Consider the following 20,477-nt stretch of genomic DNA (forward strand, 5'->3'; position numbering starts at 1 on the left):
TGGCTGGGTCTCTTTGGCCACTGGGCCAGAGCATAGCAGGCGCCCATCAATGGCTTCAACTATGGTGGGTGCCTCCTTGGACCGAAGAGGAATTTTGTGCTGGGCTGCAAAGTGAGCATCCATGAAACAGCAGGAGGCTCCTGAATCTATCATGGCGTACACAAACAGCCACCAGTCGTCAGGTAAGCAAAGCTTCACTGGTACCAGGGAAGGTTCAGGATGGTCGTCGGAGGCATTGGCCACCCCAACCAGTTGTTTTACAGGAGGCTGCTCCCACCCTGTAGCTGAGATTTTCTTCTTTGCAGGGCACCTGTTGGCATAGTGGCCCGCCTCACCGCAGTACCAACAGAGGTGGTGGGCTTGGCGTCGCTCCTTTTCCTCTGGAGGCAAGTGGGTATGAGGCCCACCTAACTGCGTAGGCTGATCTCTGTCTTCAGGTGAGGCTCTGGGCGGAGGCCGATGGCTCAATGCATGGGCTGTTTTCCTGCTTTCCAGTCGCCCCTCGATTCGTAGGCATAGGAGAATGAGCGCCTGCAGTTCCACTGGCCGTTCCGATCGGGCCACTTCATCGAGAACTTCATCAGACAGCCCTTCCAGGTACTGGTCCACTAGGGCTGCCTCGTTCCACTCCAGGTCCTGAGCCAGTAGCTGGAATTCTGTGGTATATTGAGCCACAGTCCCGTTCCCCTGGGTGAGGGCGCGGATTTTCTGGTTTGCTTTGATGGCTTTCAGAGGGTTTGCAAAGGCAGCGGTAATGTGAGCCATGAAGTTTGGAAAGTCCCCCAGCAGAGGGGATTTGGCCAATAACAAGGGTGTGGCCCATTTTGCTGCCTGCCCCTTTAACAGGCTGAGGATGAAGCAAACTTTGATTTTATCCGTGGCCCGGAGCTCAATGTATAGCTGGCACTGGGCAAGAAATGCTGGGAAATCTTCCACATTGCCCTCAAAACTGTCAGGAGGCTTCACTGGGCATTTTGCAGGCAGAGGTGCAGCAGGGGCAACAAGAAGAGTAGCAATCTGCTGCTGCAAAGTCACCAGTGCTTGGGTTAATTGCAGCACCTGGTCCTGCAGCATTGCCAGGCTTCCCGAGGTGGGCATTGCTGCGTCCATGCCGGGAAGTGAGGTGGAAGCAATCTGTCACGGGCTGGGCCAGCCCAAGCAGGGTGGTTCAAGTCCAAACCTTAATGCCAGAGTCTGAGGGGAGTTCCAAGAGCAAAAGCCAGGTCAAACCGGTAGGCAGAGCACGAGATAATGCCAGGAGTGAGTCCAAAGTCCAAGAGCAAGGTCAGGTACAATCCAAGGTCATTTACCGGTAGTGTCAGGTCCAAAAGCAGGCATGGGCAAGGCACACAGAGTGGTTGCAGGCAGTAGACACGTTGCTTCCATGCCCGGCAGGTCCTCCAGACTGGCTCTTATAGCCAGGCGTGGTTTTCAGCCAGCTGCTGGGGCTCCATCCTGATGCTACTCATCGTCACTCTCCAGCAGCTGGCGTTGGCTCAAGAGGCGAGCACTGCGCCGTCTCTCCTGCAGTTCCAGTCTCTGGCGCTGCCTGCGGCGTTCCTTGGGCATGGGTGAACCTGGGGGGGTGGAGGCTCTTGGCTGCGCTGCACCTGTAGAAGTCCCTGGCTGAGCTTCCCCTGTGGTGTTGGAGCTAGAGGGTGCTGGTGTCTCAGCTGCTGGCTGCAAGCTCTGATCAGCCAGCAGCTGTTGCTCCTGATTGCTGGCTTCTGCTGAATCAGGGCTAGGGCTGGCTACACAGGGCTCCTCTCCTCCAGAGGAGACCTCACTCTCAGACTGGGCCATGACAACTGCTCTGCCCTATCACCAGGAAAAGTTAAATAGCACAGAAGCCAGAGAGTTTAAGAACTGCCTTTCTAGTGTGTTTTATTTCACTGGATGTTAGCCTCCTGTCAGGTAAATAACAAATGCTGTTTACATTTGCTTCTTTTATTCTGTGGATATCCTCTTGCCCTCACCCCTGTTTAATCTGTTGTAACCTTGTTTGATCACATATACTATGGAAGAGTCCTAGGGTTGCCAGTCTTCAGGTGGTAGCTGGAGATCTCCCAGAAATACAGCTGATCTCCAGGCAACAGAGACCAGTTCCCCTGGAGAAAATGGCTGCTCTGAAGGGGGAAATCTATGGCATTATGCCCCACTGAGGCTTCCCCAAACCCCACCCTCTCCAGGCTTTATTCCCCCAAATCTCTAAGAATTTCCTATCCTGGACCTGGCAACCCTAAAGAGTCCATGGGTAAACAAAAACAGAATTTTATTTTCCTGTGGGGGAAAAGAAATGTTTTGACATTCATGAATAAACTGTAGACAATTGTAGCTGTAGGGGAGATTTAACTTGAAGAAACTGTCATTATAGGACAAGTTATTACAGAGATTGAGAAAGAACCAGGTAGAAACTACCAGTTTACCATATCAAGGGCAAAGCATACAACATTCTCACAGGTTTTCCACTCTATTTTTAGATTTCAGGAGCTTTTACCACACAGACCTCAATCTGCCTCTTAGCTTCCCTTTACTCAGGAACGCTAAGTTTGAGAATTTACAAACATACCACCACATTAGACCCAGTCTGATTCTTCCTGAAGTCAATGAGATGGGTTACTTCTAACCTGCCTATCAAAATGTCTAGCGCCTTTCTAGAGAGAATGACAGTTGAACACTCCTTTACCAATTCCCCCCTCCTCCCCCAGGGCCAGTAGGCCCTGCTTGGTTATTTCTGGCTTTTCCACTTCACCAACAGGGAGAAAAGTAGGGTTGCCAGCCTCCAAGTGGTAGCTGGACATCTCCCAGAATTACAACAGGCAACAGAGACCAGTTCCCCTGGAGAAAATGGCTGCTCTGAGGGATGAACTCTATGGCATCATACCCCACTGAGGTCCCTTCGCTTCCCAAACCCCACCCTCTCCAGACTCCACCCCCCAAATCTCCAGGAATTTACCAACCTGGACCTGGCAATGCTAGTGAAAAGGGAATTGGCTGAAGGGGGGGGGGAAGGTTATTCTTAGCCTTGCCCATCACAGAAGAGGAGGTAGCAGTTGGAAGAGAAGAAACAGCAGCAGCATGTCTCCTTAAAAGAAGTACCCACAGCCCTCCATCCTCTCATTTCTCCCAGTCTTCCTTCCTCCCTTTTGCCAGCCATGCCAAGCAGTAGCACCTCTCTGTCACCTCAAGAGGAGTTGCTCCTTATAGGGCTCCCAACTGTCCACTGGGGAAGGAGTTCTCCCAACAATGGGATCATCTTCCTGATGGAAAAATCATATCCCCAGAAGGAAAATGGTAGCCACATCGGGAAATTCACAACACATGTGCAACAGTTGGAGTGTAGATGTTCTTGAACAAGAGGAAGGATGGACAGCTAGTGTGTCAGCCTTAACAGCCTGTTGTGCATGCCTGCTCTGTCTACTTTAGGGAGGCAGTAGCAGCAAGACTAGCCACTACTCTCTTCAGCTGGCCTGCCAAGAGAGGATGGCTCATCCTGCACTGGCTGCATGTGGCTCCCACTGGAGACAGCTCAGCCTCGAGTTGACAGGTACAGATTGAGAAATTCCAGGAGATTTTGGGGGTGGAGCCTGGAGAAGGTGGGGTTTGAAGAGGGGAGGGGCCTTAGTGGAGTATGATGCCATAGAGTTCACCCTTCAGAGCAGCCATTTTCTTCAGGGGAACTGGTCTCTGTTGCCTGGAGATCAGTTGTAATTCCAGGAGAACTGGCAATGTCTCTGGCTCAGACCTTCAAGACTACAACCAAAACAAAAGGAAGGCAAGAACCATAGAGTTAGACAGATAGATAGGCTAGTATCAGTCTCCTTCCTGGCTACTCTACTATCATGCATTTTCTTTGATTGGTAGTACGTAGTCCAAGGGAACTTCCTTCCTTCCTTCCTCTATCTTCTTCTCCCTTTCCCCTGCATGCACCAAGAGAAGCAGCGTGGTATCTCCTCCTGGGACAAATGAAGCAGATTGCCTGTTATCAATCTGAAGCCATCCTAGTTAGCTAGTCACTTTTTCTCGTCACTATACTTAAGTTAATGTACTTCTCTAATTAAATAGGCCACTAGTGGTTCTTTAACTCGAAGGAGAGGCTCTCTGTTTGCAATTTATAAGATAGTGTGACAAATATTAGTTTAGACCACGCTGCTACACTGAAGCTCACTCTGTCAATAAAGAAAGGAAGGGCTGTCTGACTGGTCCAGTCATCCTTAACTAAACCTAACAATCTCCAGCTACCACCTGGATGCCCCAGATACCTTTCATGATGGAAACCTGAAGCAGCAGAACACAGCAGAGCAGTGTGGGTCCCTGTGCCTTCTATCACCTTCTCTGGGGCACTGAGCAGGGACAAGAAGGGCCTACACCTGTATGCTTCCTGAAATGCTACAATGGAAGAAAGTCAGAATGTAAAAGGAGGCAATGAATAAATTCTGCGGTACAGCTCCACACCCTTCCAAACACCACGAAGGGAAGCTTAATCCCCCTCTCTCTGCATGGTAAGGTCCTGATCGGAACTAGGAATATACGAGCATGTTGATCAGCTTATCCTTATTAACAGACACCCATATATTAATACAGTATAAGAACATGAGGAATGTATCTCTAGGTTAGATCAAAGTTCATATACACCACTGTTCTTTTTCATGTACTGGAATCTTACAAAGCTAGTCATGAAGATACAGGCCTTCTCCTGTTTTTTGTTTTCAGCATCTGTTATTCAGAGGTATACCACTTCTGTCAGCACAGTTTTTAATTTGCTGTTGTGAACACCAGCCACGCACAGATTTGTGATTTATCTAATTTCATTTTTTTTTAAATGTAAAATCATGGTCATTGCCACATTTTGTGACAGTGGATTTCACGAATTTAGTTAATAAGAGAAAGAAGTTAAATATACATTTATACACAGAGCAAGAATACAATGTATACTACATGGAAGTAAGTTCCAGTAGGAACTGCCTTTCCATTGAATATTCTCACTTTTCTCGTTGTATTCCACAGGGTTACAGTAGCAATATGGTAAGCTGAAATTTACACAACAATAACGGCAATGGCACTCATTTACCACTCTTCTAGACAGATTAGCTCCCCACTCAGAGAGCTAAACAAGTCAGTGTTATTATTATCCCCATGGTATAGCTGGGGCTGAGAGAAGGTCACCTACTGAGCTCATGGCAGTAGCGCGAGTCAAATCAACAAAGTTCTGATTTGCAATCCAACCGCTTAACCAGAGCTGCAATAGAAGCTACAAGCCTTTAACAAATGTGGGCAAGTAGAAATACAGGTAGTTCTGACCCTTTTTACTAAATCATTATGTATGTTGTATAAATTCTGTTTACAATTCCTACTTTCCCTCTGTATTCAACATAGTCCAATTTAATGACTGCAAGCAGTAGGAACAAGAGGCTGGAGTGATTCTGGTTATACCTCAATGATTGGTTTTGTAAAATTTCCATAATAATATCTAATAGTTAGTCCTACACATGACACTTCCTCTCACCCTGTTTCTAAACAATGTTCTTGGCCAATCAACTTCATGGGAGTTCTGTGAATTCACTTTTGTTGATATGTTGCTAAGCAACATGGCAGAGCTAAAAGAAAGGAGCAGCCATCTCCATAGCAACACAAGATGCCAACCGACAAGATTAACTAAGAAAAGCGATAGTAACACCTAATACTTTGCTTCTGCTAATTCCTCAGTATACACAGAGGAATCATTATGCAGAGGTTTAAGTACCGAGATTTCAAGGTAAGACCCAACAATAGAAAGTGAAGAATGAAGTGTTACTGTTATTAAGTGGCAAATTTAATAATAATTTTAAAAACTCTAGTTTGATAGGACTGAAATACTGATCCAAATTAATCATGTTAATAATAGAAAAAAATAGTACATTTGTAGTATATAACTTGTCTGTTTATCCCACACTGAAACGTCTCTCATACAATTTGCTGGATCTAATTTGTGAAGTAATGGAATAGAACTGTTTGTGAGAAATAATATCTAAGTTGCATTACCACATCAGAGAGAGAGAGAGATGAGGAAAACACTGACTGCTTGTATCTTATTGTCCTGATTCTACAGTGTTTGTGCAACATTATATAACATGCTCAGTAGCCAAGGTTACCAGCTTCTAGTGTTAGGTCAAAAACGGACCTCTTGATTTTTAAAAATTAATTTTGTTCCTATTATGTGATACAAAATATAGAACTGTTGCTTGAACATGAAGTAGCATGTAAAAGTGGCCTCTTAAATGATAGGAAAATTACAATAAAACCACAATATAATGGCCTGGAAATATATGAACACAGAAACAAGTATGATACTCTCATTGCCCATAATTGGCAGAAGAATTAAAAATGACACTTCCTAGAAAGTAAACTCTGGTTCTTTTGGCTACAGCTGTAATATACTGATGAGTAGAAGTTTAATATTGTTAGAAATACCAGTGTACTCAGACAGCACAAGCTAAATTTCACATATTATTCATTTCACTTTATGTTGGATTCAACATCTGAAATAATTACTGAGGAAGCTGCTCAAATGATTATTTACAATGTGCAGTCTGATCATTCTTTTTTACAGTAGGCACTACCCAGATTTTTTATATTTTTAATCAGAAGTGGTATGGTTGGGGGTTGTAACCTGATGAAATTTCTTTTGACAGTACAGATTCTGAGTATGTGCACAATCTTGCTTTGCATCTTCATGAAACTTTCAGTGGAAGGAAATGTTAATATTATTGCCCTGTATATTTTCTCCCTAAGATCACAGACTTTAATAAGGTCTGAAGATAGGGAACAAGAAATAGTAAGCAATTAAATGAAAACAATCCCTACCCAGATGAAAATGAGGTGAAATAAATGTATGGAATAAATATGTGGAAACAGCCAGCTGTGAAATTTTAAGGACTTAGAGGGATGACTCAGATTGGATCCAATAGGGCCAGGGCTGCAGCCAAAAAGTGTAGCAGATAGGGAATTTTCCTTGTTCTTGAAGCCCAGATTCTCTATCTATACCATTTCAGACTACTAGGTAGCTCCTTTAGGTGTTTATTTTGCCCTGCTTGTTGAAAAACATCCTCTGTTAAATCTGCTGCTCACAAGTTTTCTCCTCTGCCCACCCCAATTGTTTAATTATTATTACCCATCTTATTAACTAAAACAGTTTGTTCTACTTTGCCGGGGTTCTCACTCCCAAACCAGAGTGGTGGCAGCCAATATAAGGCCCTTGCACGCTCCAAGGCTGAAGAGGACAGAAGGGAAAGGGGTGTGTTTGTGGGGCTAGAGGGCTCCCGGAAGGGGACACCTTTATTGGGCAGGCGCACATAAGGCTCCATGCCCCATGATACTACCAGAGGGCAGGTTGCATGTTTGCTTGTTCTTCGTGTTGAGTCATTTCCCGTTGTTGACTTTGTGTGCCTAGCAACACTCAAACATGCAATAAATAACTGCAGAATGTGACAAGTCTCCACAAAGAAAGGACTTTGCCACATATGTCAGATGGCTTGCAAACTGACATCAAAATAGGTGGAAAATAGATTATGTTGATGGAGAACAATAACAGGGCTAAATAAAGATGGGTAGCCATGTTAGTCTGTCTGTAGCAGTAGAAAAGAGCAAGAGTCCAGTAGCACCTATAAGAGTAACAAAATTTGTGGTAGAGTATGAGCTTTCATGAGCCGCAGGCAGGGTCTAAATGAGTTGGTCTCAGAGATTATTTGAAGTGGCTCATACCTATTATAGTCTATACACAAACTACAACCAGCACTTCAAGCCTGCCTTGATACACAGTGGTTCTGATACTATTATGGAGATGCCTTACCAACAGATGTTCTATATGTATTAAGTGGTGCAGGATTATATGGCTCCTAAAGGGCAGTGTAAGGGGATCCTCCAATTTCCCAACAGAGGGTGATCCCCTATCCAAGATACTAGATCTCAATTAAACCAAGGCAGCAAATATTGGCAAAAGCAAGGAAAATATATTAGAAACTCAAATAAACTGATGCACTTCAGACAAGATCTGACAAAATGCGTATCTTACAAAGTGATCCCCCTTTCTTATACTTTCTTGCAAACAAAGTCGTCAGAAAATTGTTTACGAAAGCAGGCTAGTTTACAGAAGACAAAGAAGCTTAAGTCAGTAATTTCTAAAAAGCTGGCAGGTCATGTAAACTAAAGGGATGAAATTTAGCACCCATCTAGCACCTCTTGTTATCTTTAAGAGGGATACATCCATGATTTGACAAGGAAATGCTGGCACATCAACCAAGCATTTTGGTTCACACTCATGGAACTCATCTGTAAGACTGTAAAATGAATAAACATAATCTCCTGAGTCTACCTATTCTACAAAAGAACCATTTATAATCATCCAAATTTTGTCCCTTCTAACCCCCTGTTGACATACTCTGTATCCTACTTCTGGGGCATTTTCATTACATACCCAACATCAAATCCCAGTTCAATTTTTAACCCAGAGATAACTGTACCATCTGTTGGTTGCCAATGCCAAGTAACATTTGTTCCCTTTGGACCAGAAGAATATGAATTCAAGTGATGGTTTCAGTAATAAAGGGGTTAGGGAACATGGGCAAGAACAGTATCCATTGATGTGGGTATTGCATTGCATACCGAACAGGGGATAGGAGATTTTGTGATAATGCTGCTGCATGACTCAAAACCAAGTAAACATTAGAATGGACATTTTCCTGTTATTTCCCCCAAAATTAAAATTACATGTCCCCCATTAAATGACTGGGGAAACATCTTGGACAGCTACACCCCAGGACAAAAGGGGCAGTTTAAGCTGGCCGTTGTGGAAAGAGTCATACCAGCTGTGAGTATAAAAGTCAGCAATACCAGGTGCCACAAAAGCCAAATCTCTGTGTGCGTTGTATCTTAATAACCAAGAGAATGGGCTGATTTTTTTTAAAAAGTAGTATAAACCTCTGCTGAATCCAACAGGAACCTGGTGATCCAGTTAAAAACCCAAACATGTAGTTGGCTCTCATGGAAGGATGTGAGAATTATCATGATTGGGCAAACAGTTAAAGAGCTTCCCCTAATGTTTGATTCTATTGCCTGGAACAGCTGCCTCTCTCCACCATACCCGACCCCCTCATTGCCAGGCAACCCTGAGAAATAGGAGAAAAACACCTGGGAGCCTTAAAATGGCAGCCCTGGATCTTCTCAAATATTTTCTGGATTTTTCAGGAATTGATATATGGTATTCTGGAATCCCAAGTATGGTTTCAGCTGACTGGAATATACATGAAAAATAGAGATAAAATATATTTGGGGGACTGGAAATATCTGTGTTCACATCCCTAGTGAGAGCGTAAGTAGTACACTGGTTGCTATATCCTTATCCAATCTTGCTTCCTCTCTTATCCAATAACCTTCTAGCCCATTGAAGGTAACTTCCTTCTGTTCTTTGCAAATTGATCCTCCTAGAGACATGAACCTGGAGCTTTGCTATGCATTCTTATTTCTGCACTGCTATTCATACTTCTGCCACTTCACAAGTTATTCTTACTGTTTCTTTCTCTGGCTGGGAAACAAGCCTGCTGCCGAGGGCTCGAGTACATCTCAGGCACCTTGCAGTGGTGCACTTTGTTTGCTAGCTAGAGACCAGTAGCAGCAACCAGGCAGATGAACAAGTTAAGGGGGGGGGGTCAAGTCTGACATTTATAGTCCAGCATGTGATTTGTTGGTGCATTAGAGAAAGATATTAGCTATAAAGATATTAGAACAGGCCTTTCAGCTCATTCATAGTGCAATGAGCTTTCTTTTTGCATTGTGTACATAACCTTTGTATAGCCTTACAAAGCCCATTTGGGCATTATTAAAGGATGTTGGACTATTTTCAGTTTTCATATCCAAATAGGGCCTTACAGATCTCACCAGTGGAGATTATCAAAAGGTCATCACCATAATCCTGAGATTATCTGCAATTTGTGGTTTTTAGGAGGACCTGTTCTGTGAGATGCAGTAGCAGAAGCAATTACAAGAATACAACTAATTTGTTCTTTTGCATCCTGCTGTTTTTGTAACATCCAAATAAACTGAGCAATAGGGTCCTGTTTTATCATCCATTGCCTTCTGTTGGCCTAGGGTTGCCAGCTCCAAGTTGGGAAATTCCTGGAGATCTAAGGGGAGAAACCTGGAGAAAGTGGGGTTTGGAGAGGGAAAGGACCTTGGCATGGCATAATTCCATAGAGTCCACCCCCCAAAGTAGCCATTTTCTCCAGGTGAACTGATCTCTGTGGCCTGGAGACCAGTTGGAATTCCAGGAGATCTCCAGCCATTACCTGGAGGCTGGCAACCCTATGTTGGCCCCACTGTATCATTTATTAACTGTATTCATAAAACTACCAAGAAGATCATTCCCCCCCCCCCCAGTTAGGATGAAGAGGCAGTCACAAGTGTTGGGAATTAAAAGTCCGCTTTATTAAATTACCACAACATATTTGTCAACACAGCAAGGGTCTAACTATTGGTACAGGTCAGGCCCTGGGGTCACTCCTGAACCCCACCCCAACCTGTTTGGGTGATCCACCAACAGCCCCAGGGGAGAGCCATTCATGGTATGGCTGTGACCCAGCTGGCTTGGAGAAGTGGTTCACCCCCTTGAAGCTCCCCCTGGCCGTACAGCTGCAGGGGGGACTGACTTGTCCAGGGGTTCCCCACAAGAGCATCTGACTTCACAGCTGGGCTGTACAGCTGTCTGGAGTCTGAGGCTCAGCCCCCAGACTTACCAGGAAGAGGGGGTGGGAGACAGTTGGGGGATAACTACCCAGCCACCCCAACGGACACCCTGGGCCAGCACAGACCAACAATAGAAGGGGGGAAAGAGGCACCCCAGCCACAGGAGGGTGGAGCAGAGGATCAGAAGGAGCAGGTGGAAGCTAGCTAGCCCCACCCTCCAGTGGGAAGCTAAGAACCCTGACAGGGGAAGTAAGGACAGCCAGGAGGGGACCAGGGCAGAGGGAGAAGGCACAAGAGATAGGGACAGCCAGCCATCAGCCAGCCAGACAGCAACCTTACCGTCAAGGCAGCAAAAGCAGCACAAAGCCACGCCCCAACCTGCAAACAGGGATGAAGGGAATAATAGGGGCCGCTGAGGCTGCTGGAAGATCCAAACAGAGGAGGCTTAGCAGCCAGCCAAGAGAGCACAGCTGAAGCTGCCCAGGGGCCTGAAGCTCGGAGCATAGGAGGCTTGGCAGCCAGCCAAGAGAGCACGGCTGTAGCTGCCTAGGGGCCTGAAACTCGGATCAGAGAAGGCTTGGCAGCCAGCCAAGAGAGCACAGCTGTAGTTGCCCAGAGCAGCCAAACTAGCTACCCCAGGTGCAGCTGCTTGAGGCAGTCAAGGTCAATGCTAGAGGGCAAAAGAGGGCTGTGGCTGGCAGCTGGGGCCAGGAATGAGGGAAAGGATATAAGGAAAGTCTACCCACAGTGCGTGGTGGGCTGTTGTGTAGGAGTGTGGTGGAGTGGAGGAGGGAGAGAGAGATAGTGAGAGAGCAGTAGAGAGGAGGTGGAGGAAAGAAGGTGAAGAGGAGCAGGAGGAGTAAGACCAACAGCTGGATGGGGACAGCTGTCTGACACAAAGCTTTCTAGCGGCTTACTGGCTAGCAGGTTAGATGCAGCAGAGACCACACCAAGTAAGGTGAACTATATACAGATTTATTTACAGAGATATATATACACAGTCCAATAGCCTTTACAACTCAGAGTGGCAAAGTGCTTCGCCAGACTCTGATACCTATGCAGGCACACAATACACAGTACACATAGTACATTTATATAACTTACATCCAATCAGCATTTACCTTTGCACTCAGCACATCTGGCTGATGCAACCTTGCAACCTTGGATGATCATATGACTTAGCTGTCATTTAGATTAGAATGATCTGACAATGTCTGAATCTTGCCAGAGTTATTTTCACACTCTGACACACCTCCCAAGACTTCAGCATGTCAGACATAGTTCTCCCCTGAGTTTCACATATCTTTCAGTAGGTAAACACTTTGTGAAAACATCAGCTACATTTTGTTCTGAGTTACAGTGCTCAATGTTTACATTCCCTTTTTGCACTGCTTCCCGTACGTTCTGATACCTTATATTGATATGCTTGCTACGAGTACGTACACCTTGGTCTCCTGCTAATTGCTGTGCTGCCGTATTGTCACACATGATTGTTACAGGTTGTGTACATTTTACAGACATATCCTTTAATAACTGATGAAACCATTCAAGCTGTATAACAGTCACTTAAAGCGGAGTATTTGGCCTCGCACGAGCTTGTGGACACGTGTTTGTTTAATGGTTTTCCAGTGTATCAATGCTCCAAACACATATATTGCAAACCCTGAGGTTGACTTAGAATCAGCATGATCACCCCAGCTTGCATCACTGTATGCAAACAGTGCCTCATTTGTGTTTGCCCTCAGAACTAGTTTGTAATCCATGGTACCTTTTAAATACCTCAGTACTCTCTTGGCAGCTTCCCAATCCCTTTTGTATGGATTGGCATTTTTCTGACAAAGCCAGTTTACTGCAACATATCAGGACGAGTCCATTCTGCCACATACAACAATGATCCTACCAGTGATTGATACAATGCTTTATGCATAAACACTTCATTATCTGGTTCCTTGCAGAAACTGGTTGTCATTGGGGTTTCTACACAGTTTGCATCAGACATATTGTACTTTATTAACATCTGTTCTATTTTGTCTCTCTGACACAATTCATACCATCCATTCTCATTTCTGGACACTTGTACACCCAGATAGTGTTGAATAGGTCCTAAATGTTTCATCCTAAACAGACCTTGGATAGTATTCATGAACCAATCCAATTCAGACTTTGAATAGTAAAAGAAACAAGATGTCATCTACATAAATTAGCAGTTTGCACACTTTCCCTTGTAGATTAACCTCATACAGACATGGATCAGCTATGCTTTGCTTGAATCCATGCTGCTTCAATGCATTTGTTACACATACACTCCATGCATGAGCACTTTGTTTTAACCCATATAAGGCTTTCTTTAGTTTCAATACTTGTTGTGGCTTGCCACACAGAAACCCAGGTATTTGAATCATATATAATTCCTCACTTATGTCTGCATGTAGATATGCAGTTTGGAAATCAAAGTGATCAATTCTCATACCTTTTCTAGCTGCCACTGTCAGTGCTGCTTTAATGGTTTCTGTTCTCACAGTAGGTGCAAAACACTCATTGTAATCTTGCCCTTCAACTTGAGCATAACCTCTCGCCACCAACCTTGCCTTATATTGTTTGTTTCCATCAGGCTTATTTTTTACAGTAAATATCCATCTGCAACCAAGAGCCTTTTTGCCTTCTGGCAGCTCTGTAATAGTAAATACCTTGTTACTTATCAGAGACTCATATTCCGCCTCCATAGCTTCCAACCAGCTCTTTTTCTCTCCTGCATTTAGAGATAATACCTCTTCATAACTTTCTGGTATTCTGACCATATTTGCAGAAGGAGAATACCTCTGAGGCGGTACACCCTTATTAATTCTTGAAGATACCCTGGGTGCTGGTACTGGAGTTTGCCTAGGTGCTGGTATTGGACTTTGCCTACTATCAGAGGTAGCTTGTGCCGGAGCTTGCACTTCCTGTTTAACCTCCACACTTCTTTCTGCATCTGCAGACAGTGGCACCAATACTGATTGAGGCAAATCATTTGCATGTACCTTTTGCCATCTTAACCCCTCACAATCTGATCTGGCCCCTCCTTTTCTTCTTTTTACCAGAGGTATATTGACCCAAGCCTTAGTTCCAAATACTCTGAGATGGTTTAGACTTGGATCCCTACCATACAGCACCCTGTAAGGAACCTCATCGATTGCTTGAGTCCAGATCCTATTTATGATATAGCATGCTGCCCTTGCAGCTTCTGCCCAAAACGACATAGGTAACCCAGCATCTGTCAACATGGAATGCATCATTACCTGGAGCATCCCTGCTCTTCTCTCTGCTATTCCATTTTCAGTGGGTGTAGCAACATTAGCAATCCTATGCTTAATGCCATGTTTACTAAACCATTGTGCTAGCTGTTTAGACATGTATTCTCCACCCATATCAGTTTGAAATGCTTTCCCACCCTTTTAGCCCACATTTTAATCGTTTGGTACACTTCAGACTTTTGCTTTAAAGGGTAGCACCACATAAATCTACCTGCATCATCAACTAGCAGTAGGAGATACCTCCATTTTGAATGGCTATTTGGGAAAGGTCCAACTACGTCAGAGTGAATTAAACCCAGGGGTGTTTCAGTGACTCTTTGACTCCTTTTGGCGACAGGGACTGCTTTTGATTTGCATTGTTTACAAACATCACAATCTAAGTACACTTGACAATCAGACAGCTTCTCATTTTGTAACAACACAAGTGTTTTTTGTATTGTTCCAAAGCTGGCATGCCCCAAACGCCTATGCAATAAATGGATGCATTTCTCATGTAACCCCTTATTCACCACTGAATGTGCCCTTCCTGTGTTAGCTTTCAACACATATAAGCCATTTTTTAACTCCCCTTTTGCAAGTTGCCTACCATCCCTTAGGATATTACACCCTTTATTTTGGAATTGTACCTTAAAACCTGCTTCATCTAGCACACAAATACTCAGCAGATTATTGTCTAGTGTGGGAACACATAGCACATTATCAAATACATAGTTTAGTGCTGGGAACATCACACTCCCTTGGCAGGTCACTTCAGCACAACGCCCGTCTGCCATACTCACAGATTTTAAAGCTGAAGACCTTGGCTCCTGCAATAAACTTTTGTTATTGACAAATATCTGACTTGCGCCCGAATCCAGAACCCAGATAGACTGCACTGAAAGTTCAGGTTCAGGTCCAGTAGCAACTACCATTGTAGCTGTCTGCTTCTGTGTTGAGCTGAACGTCTTCTTTCCACGACACTTTCTCCTGGCTGGGCAGTATCTGGCAATATGTCCCAAGGATCCACAATTGAAGCAATGCCTCTGCACCTGCAATGCTGAAGAGCTCTGTGACGATGAATAACCTTCTCCAGCCGCAGCATTTCCACTGGCCTTGGCACTAATCCCAGGCTTGGCTCCATGCCTGGACCTGGCTCCGTTCCCGGACTTGGGTTCGCTCCTGGAGTTGGCTTCGCTCCTGGAGTTAACTCCTTCTGTTTCACGTTGCACAGCTCTAGCCTCATAATCAAAAAACCTCCCAGTAATATAATTTAGATCCAATCTTGTTGCTTCCACAGATTCCAGTGCAGCAATTAAAGGATCGAAAGAGCAAGTAAGAGAGCTCAGAATTAGGTAGACCTTGTCTTCCTCTGAGATATCCTTCCCACGCTGAGCCAATAACTGAAAATAGGTGGTCAGTGTGTTTAAATGTTCTCTTACTGACTGGTTTGGCTGCATTACGGCTCTATACAATTGTCTCATAAGCAAAATAAGTGACCCAACAGAGCTTGGCACAAACACGGCCTTCAGTGCATCCCACACTGCTTTCGCTGCCTGTGCCTCGAGCACATGAAGGAGCTGTGAATCTCCAACACTCAGAACTATCAGGGCCAATGCTTTTTGATCTTTCACCCTTTCCTCAGCTGTCGGAGCTTGAGGGGGTGTATCAACACAGTCCCACAGTGACTCACATATCAGCAGATGTCGCATCCTGCACGACCAAACAGGATAGTTGGTGTCAGACAACTTTTCCACCAGCAAAGACATTCCTGCTTGAGCTTGAGCCATGACTGCATTGTTATCCTCCACCGGCTGCACACTCGCCTCCTGCTCTGCCTCCCCCTCCGTATCCTCGAGGTAAGAGAGAGCTGGACTGCTGCCGGCACCGGACTGTATCTTCTCTGTATCTGTGTCACTCTCACCGGTCTCACTGGCTGAACTTCACAGCTGCTGGCTCCCAACTCCTCCAAACTCCACCGGAGCCTCCAGAGCTCAGCACACATGGCTGTAATCCACCAGTCTTCACGCCTGCAATTCCGCCAACTGCCAGTCTGGGCCCATAACCCTGACGCAAAGCTTTCTAGCGGCTTACTGGCTAGCAGGTTAGATGCAGCAGAGACCACACCAAGTAAGGTGAACTATATACAGATTTATTTACAGAGATATATATACACAGTCCAATAGCCTTTACAACTCAGAGTGGCAAAGTGCTTTGCCAGATTCTGATACCTATGCAGGCACACAATACACAGTACACATAGTACATTTATATAACTTACATCTAATCAGCATTTACCTTTGCACACAGCACATCTGGCTGATGCAACCTTGCAATCTTGGATGATCATATGACTTAGCTGTCATTTAGATTAGAATGATCTGACAATGTCTGAATCTTGCCAGAGTTATTTTCACACTCTGACACTGTCATGGAAGGCAGCCAGGACAATGTCAGGTTGAAGAGACCTGCGAGTGGACTGAGAGGGTGTGAGGGTGAGATATACCCCCCTCGTTCCACAGAGCGGGATCCCGCATATTCCCTGAAGGTCCTTTAAGGCAGAAGTCAGGCAGGCTGGCATCCCACTGGGTGGCACCTATGACAGAACCTGACACAGCAGCCAGCTGCTCCTACAACCCCAATTCCCTACCAATGGGGATATGCCAGGGGTGGTCACTGGCCTGCTCATTCTTCCCAACTCCTAACCTGCCACTGCCAAGGCCACGTCTCTGCTTAGGCCTTCGTGCCCCACAGGAGGCGTAAAGCCACCCAAACCCTTGCTGCACCTCCTCCAAATAGTTGTTCCACCACCCCCTCAGTAGAGGCAGCAAATGCGGCACATTTGCAGGTGGGAGCCCTTACTATCCCCATCCAAGCTCCAACATACCACAGACGGGGTGTCTTGAACCAAAGCACTCAGGGCCCAAGCTTCATGCCACACCCATGGGGAAGCCATGGGACCAAAATAACCAACTTCCTGTGCACCAGCAGGGAACACGTGCACCCATGCACCCAGGCATGGGCCCAAAACAAACAACTCCAAGCCCTCACCACCCGGTGGGGAAGCAGGATTCTAGTGGTACCCAGGCCAAGCTGGGCCCCCCAAAACAGCTCAAAATTCATGCGCCAGATGGTGAAACCCTGGAACATACGAAAACTCAGGTCCTGTCACAGCGAGGAAGCCCTGGGCCCTGGACCTGCAAATAACACACCAACATTCCACAACATATCAAGCAATGCATCTCAGCCCTCAGTCATGACTGAATCTGTAGAAAAAACACCCGTTAACATTTGTAACTGGCAACAACTATAAAGACCTGCTCAACTTACTGTGGCGAGTGCCACCATGCCTGCCTGCTGTTAAGAAGAACCAGCACCTTCTGGCCCATGTCTCTTGCCCTGGCTAGGTCACTTGCATGCCGTGAATGTATGGGGACCTGCACACACTGGGCATGCATGGCAGAACTTGCAGGGCTAACTGGTAGGCAAAATCCCAGCATAGCTTACAGGCTGCTGCAACCTGATCCTCAGGGGGGCGAGAGCCCATTGGCATGGTGGACCATTGCACCTGATGTCCACTGTCAGAGAGATCTCCAGCGTTGGACCTAACCGTTTGACCTCCAGCCAAAGCTGCTGGTGGACTTGATCCCAAGGCAAGGAAAGGTTAAGAGCGGCACACATATGGAACTCTTTGTCGTATTGCAGCCAAGCTGCACCGATGAAGTCCAAATACCCCCTGTAAATGATGTCCATATACTGGAATAGGGGAGCCGCACGCCATGACAGAGCCCGGGCTATAACCCCGGCATATATTAGAAAGCCTAGCACCCAATTCTCCCAGGCCCTATCCACCTTGTGCCATTTTAACTGCTCCTTGTCATGCTCTTCAAGATCCTCCTTGTCTTTCTTTTCCAATTCTCTAAAAAGGAATGTGAAAATGTCTACATACTCCCCTTTGAGAATCTTTTCCCTTGTCCCGGGCGTCAAATGGTCCCCGAGGGGCATGGCAGTATCTCCAAAAGGCAACACCCTAAAATGTACCAACCCATAGGAATAATAATAATAACATTCGATTTATATACCGCCCTTCAGGACAACTTAATGCCCACTCAGAGCGGTTTACAAAGTGTTATTAGGAAGACCATGGGGACCCATAATATGATCCCCAAGGAGCTACAACACCCATTCTCCCTTGTGATTGAGGCAGCATGGACAACCAGCCGGCTGCCCCAGGCAGCTGTCCAATAAAGGATGGCTGCCCCCACTGTGGCTATATGCCACTGGCACCCACAACCTGTGATGTGCTAGCCTGGGTGTATGGTGTGCCAAGTGTGCCAGGGGGCATGAAGGCAGCGGCCTGACCCCAGGGCCCCCAGGGCCATGCACACCCCTGCTGGAGCAATGACTTACCCTCCACTTCCGGTGGCTGCATGGCTATCTCCACCTGCCCAGCATCCTTTGACCAGCTGATGTCATCCACAGTTACAGCCACATCCTTGTGGGGCAGAGCCCCTACCTCAGATCCAACAGATACCATTGGGTCAGGTGCTGCTAAGGGGCCTCCCAGGCCAGATGAACCCTCCAGGGTGGAAATACGAGACAATATGTCATTCATTAAGGCAGTGGTAGAGGCTGCCCTTACTGGCCTCTTGTGTTTTGCCTCGGGGTTAACACTGGAAACACCCCGGGCCCGCTCTAAAGCTGAAATTTTTGAAAGCAGTTCCTGCCGGCTGGGAACCTGGTCCTCATGGTCAGAAGATGACAAAGCCTCAGGGGCCACCAGGGGGCAGGTTGCTTACCCTTAGAGGATCCAGTGCCTTTTTAGGAGGCATTCTAGCCCCTACCGCCCGAATCCTGTTGCCTGGAGAACTGCATCTTTTAACCACTAAACCAAACTGGCTGGTGTGATCAAAACTGCCCCAGGGAACTTCAATGCAAGCTCTGTAATGACACCAGCCTGAATAGGGCACAAACAACTCAAGATGGCTGCCAATCCCAGCCCCAAAATGGCCACTGAGGAAAACAAAATGGCCACCAACTACCTCCACCCCAGTATACAACACAACCCCAGTCCCACAATGTACCCCCAACTGGTGGCCCAATATAACACAATGCTAAGGGATGAGGGGGAAACAGGTGCCAAGCTGGGGACACCCCAAAACGACCTTGCCTAGTGCCTAAATATGCTTGGGCAAATTGCCATGCAGGGGCAAGGCCAATTGAGGCCAGCAGAGCTGCAATGGCCTGGGGAGGGGGAATCACCACACAATGACGCTGGGAGGCAGCTGCGCACACCCCACTTAAGGCCCCAATAGGACACCTAGGACACTACAGCCCTACTAAAAGGGCAGGCGGGGCAAGCCGTGCTGCACAATGAAGAGGGAAGGAGGCAGAGAGGCCAGGCTAAGGACAATAGCCTGGGGAAACAGCCACAAAACGCAGCTGCAGGGGCCCAGCAGGAGGGCTCCAAAGCCACCAACCCACCCAAACAAGCAGCGGAACATGGAAAGGCTGAATGCTTCCAACCCACAGCCCCCGAGCGTGGGGGGGCGCTGACAAGGGAGTAGAAATGCTCCCTGGAGAGCCGGTACCACCCGCCTGCCCTGGGGAGCCGGTGGCAACCAAGCACGCCGGCTTAGAGCGCTGCAGATGCGCGCACCCAGCCCTTTCGTCGCCACAAGCCTGGGATCCACAGCAACGTCCAACAGGCTCCGTCCAGGCCCGCTCCTCTTCTACGCCTCAGCCTCTGCTCACAAATGTGGGGGCCAGGGGGAAGCTCCTTGTGCCAGCGAAGAAACACAGCACGTCTTTACTCCAGCTGAGCACGAGGCACACTGAGGTGCCAAGGGGCGAAGCAGTAGGCAAAACCCCACGTAACTTCGCCCCTAGCATGCGTCCCCTGTGTAAAGGGAGATTGTCGTCGCTGCCTCCTCCTCTTCCAGAGGGGCAAAACACAGCCCCCAGCCATAGCAGCTCTTGCCACTGGCCAGGAGTGCCATATTTTCTGTAAACAAATGCTTGGTATTTCAGTCTTCTCTCAGTAATCTTTGGGGATTAAATAAGATCACAGACACTTTGGTAAGGCTTTAAGGCTCCTTTAAGGTATGCAGTACATCTTTTCTCTGAAAGAGATGAACGTAAAATATAAAATTACACTGGGCTAGTTGGGTAATATTTTCCAGTTGGAAGTTATTGCCAAAATTAAGGTTTTACAGCGTGGGATAGCTGGTCAGCTGGAGGTTTTAGAGTCATTTTGTTGAGTCTCTAGATAAGCACAAGAAACAAACAGTTTACAATAATGAAGTGAAGACAAGCAAAAACAGTGGTATTAATCCAGCAGTTTTTGTTCTGGCAAAATTTCTTTTAACTCCATAATAATTTTATCATCATACAATTTAAATCTAAAGGAATTGCTTTGTACATTAATATATAATTAGATTTCTAAAATAATAGTACTGAAAGCAAATATATTTTTTCAGAGCACTTCCCATG

At 46.3% G+C, this 20,477-nt stretch overlaps 1 protein-coding gene across 4 annotated transcripts in view; it reads left to right on the forward strand.

Annotated features, from left to right (window-relative positions):
- The first annotated feature begins 5,669 nt into the window (after positions 1-5,669).
- LOC129334217 (zinc finger protein 474) overlaps positions 5,670-20,477 on the forward strand; it is a 53,202-nt gene continuing 38,394 nt past the window's right edge. For all 4 annotated transcript variants that reach the window (XM_054986141.1, XM_054986142.1, XM_054986144.1 and 1 more), the window contains exon 1: positions 5,670-5,755. The gene's annotated coding sequence lies outside the window, so the exon portion shown is untranslated. The remainder of the gene's footprint in view (positions 5,756-20,477) is intronic.

The sequence above is a fragment of the Eublepharis macularius genome, chromosome 8 (assembly GCF_028583425.1).
Source record: "Eublepharis macularius isolate TG4126 chromosome 8, MPM_Emac_v1.0, whole genome shotgun sequence".
Taxonomy (NCBI): domain Eukaryota; kingdom Metazoa; phylum Chordata; class Lepidosauria; order Squamata; family Eublepharidae; genus Eublepharis; species Eublepharis macularius.